We start from the raw sequence: 6,549 nt of genomic DNA, 5'->3' as shown, positions 1-6,549 counted from the left end.
ATAATGCATTTTGTGGCTAGTCATGTGGGCGCTCTTGTTAAGACTGGCGTCATCATGAATTTCCCAAAGTAGCATGGTATTTTTTGCCTGAGTGCCTCTGCCAGGAGGTTAAACTTTGATTAAAACTGTACCTGCCTGCATAAAAGCTATACAAACCTACAGTACAAGTATCTAAAATATTTAAAAATATTCTACATGAAATCATGAGTGCTGTTCCAAGAGACAAGTCTTTTTATTTTTGTTTATTCTCTCCAAGGATAGAGATTTCACCAAACATTAATCATAAAGAGCTGATCATTTTGAAACCAGTGTTTTGGAGAGAAGGTTGTGCTACTTAGGAAAACATTTTATATTTATGTTAAAAGAAAGAGAGACAGCGTGCGAGTGTGTTTATCATCTGTATATGTCCATATATTATTTTGGATTTGATTGTGAAAGGCAACAACGATTACAAATTCTGTTCATGTAGCAGTCCCATACAGGATTTTGCTGAATGTTTTGTGATTGCTGCAGACAAAAATGCTTGATGTTGTTGCGGCTTTACAAAAAATAAAAGAGTTTTTAAAAGTGTGATTTTTTTTGCAGAAAACTACTTGAATTGGCAAAATTTCCACTTGCACAAAATTGTCTTTCGCAGTGATGCTTGTTGGTAAATGACACCTTTTAGCTGTACTCATGTTCAGTGTATGTAAAACGGAGATTGCTTTGGCTGAATGCATGTTGTGATGATGTCACATGTCGTGTCTCGGCCCAAATCTGCAGAAAATCTGCAGTAATTTTGAAAAATTGCAAGCTCCTCAGAATATTGCGATGTTTGCTTGATTTCTCGTTCATTTCTGCGATGGTCAAGTCGTGAAATCCTGATACATGGACTGATATAGATTTTCATTTCCAGGGTCAGTCTTAACGTAGGTCTAAAATATATTTCCAATTCATCACAGATTCAAAAAGTTTTGTCCATTTGTACATGCAGATTTGATGACTTGATCAAAGAGCATCAATTCATTGGCATTTTCTAACTCTTTAAAAGGAAGCTATATGCTAAGCCGGCAGCTCGTTGAAATTTTCCATGCCACCTCTTCCTCACTAAACAGTAAAGCATTATTTGTGAGCCTGGCTTGACTATTTTATATGAGGCATTATATCTCTTTATAAATACCTTGGACCATAACCGCGTAAGGCCCATAATGCTGTGAGTGCTGATCATTGGTCTGTAAATGTCAAACAGGGGATGTTGATATACTGCCCACCTCAGGGTGCTTTATCCTACTGCCGCAGTGACAGCGCCCGAGTGACATAATCCCTACATGAGCCATGCTATAAAGACTGTGCGGTTATATAACACAACGTTCCCTGCAGCACACATGCTCTCTCACTTTCTTCCTCTCTCTTTCTCTATTAACTTTACAGGCCAGCTGCTTGACAATGTTGTACATATTCTGCTTTATATAAAATGAACAAGGCTAGTATTTAGAATGCACAAAAACACACTGTGAGCATTGGCTTAACAGGCATTTTGATTTTTTTATTTTTTTTTTGGCTCAGACATTATTTGGTTATTAGACAGTTTTGTCTGAAAGTAACTTCAGATTGAGGGTAAGTTCAACTTAATGGACTTGCAGAGTGCTTTGAGCCAACATTTATGTCACACATTGATTACAGCACATACCGCTATAGGCCCATCTTAAAATATTGTTTAGGAAAATGACCATTTAACTACCCCACAATTCTCAGTGGAAATGAAGTGGTGCTTCTAAAAAAGCGAGGACATTTATGCTTTTTACTGTACATGCTTACAAATGTGACATGCCCTCGTCTTTATAAAATAGATCTGGAGATCTGTGACTGTAATTGATTGAGTGCCTTGTGCTAAGTTTAGGTATGTAGATTACACCAGAGCTGGCGGCACGGCTCAGACAAATGTTGACTGGGAGGAGGCGTTGAGTCTCTATTCGGTTTGCACTATGACCTTCGAAATGCACGGTCGACAAAGCTTCCCTGCATGTGGAAATTCACTACCATTCATCTGTGTGAACGGCTCGACTACCGTATCACACAGCTCTTATATTTACACTTAACACTTGCCGCTCTGTGAGCATGAAATATTGAATATATCTTGCACTTTGTCTGTAAATAAATAAATAAATAAATAAATAAAGACTACATTTCCAGTAATCACTAGCACATCTAATTAGCAGTGAAGTTACATTATTATTGTCACAAGTGGCCCAGTGTAAAATACAAAACAGCCGGTCTGCCAGAGGTGACCCCAGGGTGCCTAGAGAGTCGACAGTTTGGAAATCTGACTGGGCATGAGCGGAAGAGCAGCGGTGGAATTGTTTGGGTGCGAGGCAGTCCAGTATGGCTGTCAACACCTACGTGTCTGGAGACATGACGACCCCTTTCCGCTGTGACGAGCGTAAATCAAGTGGCGATTCTGAAACAACAGTGTCGTGTAGTTCCCCTGTCGAGCGTGGACCCTCACTCTCGGCATGGGGCTCCATTCCAAGCTTGACAGGAGAAGGGCCCCCGCCTGAAGGGTGCCATACGGAACCAGGCTTCACACATCACCAGCACCAGTGGAAATCCTGAAACACACACACACACACACACCAGCGTTCAGCTGTAGTTGCTTCTCCAAGCTTTTGTATGCCTGACACTCATATTACAGATGTTTAGTTCCAGCAGTTGCCCATGTTTAACCCTTACATGCACATTTTTGGATATTGTGTACACTGTAAAACATGATAGCCCCATTACGTTATGTGAACATATTTCTTTTCTATAACGCTACCTGTCATGACAAGTTTTAGATATTGAACTCAAGTTTATGAGTTTTCAAAAATTAAACTTAAAGTAATCCTTTGTCTTTACTTGTAAAACGTACCTTTTTGACTTGAAACAAAGGTTATCATCAAGTTGAGTTTACTGGCGTCTTTAAGGAAGCAGGTGAACTTTCATTTCTGAATTGAATCACCTGAAATGTTTTACAGTGTATACATTATATGGTGGAATGCTGGAAATGAAATATAAAATGAAATGTTATATGACATACTGTATATATTATGCAGTAGGTGTTGTATACGTATATATTAGCCTGCTATTTATACGGTATTCATTTTAATTGTATTTGTTAATAAGACTTCCAAAGAGTACATGTAAATAATCATGTGTTTATTGGCATATTTCCAAGCCACTGATAATATACAGTATGATATAATGTAGAATAGTATTAATATTCCTGGATGAAATTTGTATTTCTCATGCAATCTGCCAGCGTGTTTACGTCTTAAACCTGAACATACTTGCTTCTCTCTGTTGTCAGTGTCAGACTCTTAAACCAAGTACATTCCAACTCTTGTGTTTGTGTTTGTTTAGGGTTGAAGGTGAGAACTTACACAGGTTTCTTAAGTGACCTGAAATGTTCTGACACCTCATCAAGGACTAACTTCAGTGTTTAATGCAGTGCTTCAAGTGGCTTTAATGATCTACTCTCACAGGTCCCAAACCAGTCTTCTTCTTCTTCTTTTTTTTTTTTTTAAATGCAGAGGAACAGCATGTTAATAACAAGAAAGAAGATGAAGAAGATGATGGAAAAAGAAGAAAAAGAAGATTGTTGTTATTGTTGTTGTATGTAGGTATAAGAAGATTTTTAAAAATCCATTCGATCTATAAACTACATTTTGGAGGAATAATGTCTTGTTGTTTTTTTTTTTGTTGTTGTTGTTTTGTTTTGTTTTCTTGCTTGCTTGTTGTTTGCTATTATAAACAAGCTAAATGTTTTTGTCACTATATCCTTATGCTAGTTCACTAGATCAGTGGCTAAAAGTATCATAAGTCTAAAATCATTTAATTTGATTGAAAAAATTAATTTGATTGAAAATTTAAAATAAATGTTAATTAATTAGGTAAAATATTGCTACATCAGCAATTCGTTAATGTGGAGGACAATAAACATGACATTTGAGATCCTTCTTTTTATGAACATATTAATTTCTGTGGGGTTTTTTTTTTGTCTGTTTGTTTGTTTGTTTGTTTTTGTTTGTCTCTTTATTGCTATACTTTTTTTTTTTTATCTATTCGAATAACAAAACTACAGTATTGCACGTATTGTACATTGGACACAAATGAACACTGCACGCCTTAATTCAGTATTAAAACACGGTGGAAGTGTGTAAGAGTTTGTGTGTCGTGTATAGAAACACTGTGTATCTGCCAGGCACTGAGGCTGCTTGCATGCATACTTTGCCCGTGTTCTGGTGCACTGAGCTGGTTAAACAGGGCAGGAGGGCAGACTCGGGTCACTGTGTAGCACTACAATAGAGGGCCGGACAGCTGTTGTGTCCCGACAAAAAGCGCCGCTCTTATCCTCCGTGCTGTTTACTTAGCGCATTAAAACGCATGTTAGCGGGCTTGTAGGATGGGTAACCCAGTCCACACACACACACACACACACACACCAGATTGAAAATTAGAAGAAGCCTTATTTATAATTAGCGGAATTTCAGAATACCCAAAAAGTAGAAGGAGAAGTATATAAATAAACCTGTATATATATAGCCTAGCTAATATAGCCTGTTATATATATATATATATATATATATATATATATATATATATATATATATATATATATATATATATATGTGTGTGTGTATTTATATACTGATTTTATTTATTTACTTGCGTATTTATTATTTGATTGATTGATTGATTGATTGATTTTCCCCATTTCTTTCTTTCTTTCTTTTTTTTTCTTTCCTCGTGTATTTATTCAGCTTCCTGGGGATAACGCACGAGTTGCTTTATGTCTGAGTTTGCAAAACAGTGAGGCGCTACCGAGGTGGAAAGAACTACTAAATTTGATCTAAGTGTAAATTTATTAACATTATATGCAGACCTTTTAGCCAGTGCAGGTTGCCAAATCATTACACAACCCCCTGTCTTTGACATATCGCCCAGAACATAAAAAAAAGAGGAAAAACATACTGTTGAGAGCAGACCCCGGTCTGTTAGTAAGTCGCTTTCTCTTGCTGAGGCACTGAGGCTTCAGGCTTTGGCTTTCTACCCTGCCGTGGAAAAGGGGACTGACAGTCTTGCCAAAGTGCTTCTAAAAGTCAACACCGCCGTCCATCTTTGATTCACAGAGCCATCCACACTCCCAAGAGCGCTCACTTTGATCTCTTTCATTTTTCCCCTCTTTCTTCTCTCCCTCTTATTTCTCCTCCAGATCTGTTATGCACTAAAATGTCTTTGCTTTGCCATAGAAACTTCTCCTTTCCCTCTGAATATTGATGTTTTCTTCTTCGTGGGGGTTATGACATGCTGAATCAGAGCCTAAAAGCCATGAACAATAGCCACTATTCATGGGCGCTTTTTCGCCCGGCTTTGTTTGGTTTTGTCTTGTTGTCCAAACCATTCCTTTCTCCAAATGAATACAAATATTGTTGATTCTGCTGATGTCCGCGCCTCTAGTTAACTTCAGCTGCTTTTCGCAGCTTTTAAACTCTTTGGTGGAGCAGCAGGTCGCTACTGTAGAAATCATACAATGAATTAAAGCTGGAGGAAGAGGAGGCGGAGGCCCATTTCTTCCACTCTCTTCATCCCTCTATCCCACCAAATCTTCCTCCCTTATCTCTTTCTCCTACTCCATTCTCCAAATGTCCATCTTCCTCTTTCGTTCTTTATTGTCTTATTCTCTTTCTCTGTCTCCTACAATTCAACTACCACAAATAATAATAATAATAATAATAATAATAATAATAATTATTATTATTATTATTATTATTATTATTATTATTATTATTTCACATCCCTGCTTTCAGCTCAAGCTCTCATAACAAAGGTTAACAATTGGTATTTTTCCTTGTCTCTGGGGTCGTACCTGTTTTGTATTTATCACGTGGACGTCTAGTACCTATAATGCGGCAATTTTTGACCTGGGAAGGTCCAAGTGGTATCTTTTTGAGTAAAGTTTTAAAGGTACAATTATGTACCGTAAATTAGTTTGAAAGATAGGCAATAAATGTAAAGAAAAAATGATACAAAAGTACCCTTCATTGTACAGTTTGGTACACTTAGGCTATCTGGTTTACTGGAATAGGCTCCAGGTCCACAGCGACCCTGATCAGGATAAAGAAGTTACTGGAAATGAATGAATCTTTTCTTTTCACTCTCCTCTTTCGTGCACTCTCACTCTGTTGCCAACAATTGATGACACCTGTCATTGGAAATCATTCCTGCACATTATTTGTAGCTGGGAGCATGTTTCAGTCACTCGGGCAGCATTCTCTGCAGTAGATAGTCAGTCAGTTAGTTAGTTAGTTAGTTGGTTAGTTAGTTAGTTGGTTAGTTAGTTAGTGTGCAGGATGTGTTTGGGTCAGAAAGCCATGCGGGGCGCATTGACCCCCAGATGGTAGTCCTCTTTTTCCTCCCATCTCTCGCCTCTACACACATCTTTGCAACATTGATAGTTCTGTTTTCACTCTGAACCGTCATCATGTCACTGTGTACTAAGTAAGAAGGACTAAATGAAATTGCTCTGCTTTA

The sequence above is a fragment of the Ictalurus furcatus genome, chromosome 1, assembly GCF_023375685.1.
Source record: "Ictalurus furcatus strain D&B chromosome 1, Billie_1.0, whole genome shotgun sequence".
Classification (NCBI taxonomy): domain Eukaryota; kingdom Metazoa; phylum Chordata; class Actinopteri; order Siluriformes; family Ictaluridae; genus Ictalurus; species Ictalurus furcatus.
Note: the sequence above shows the minus strand (reverse complement) of the source record.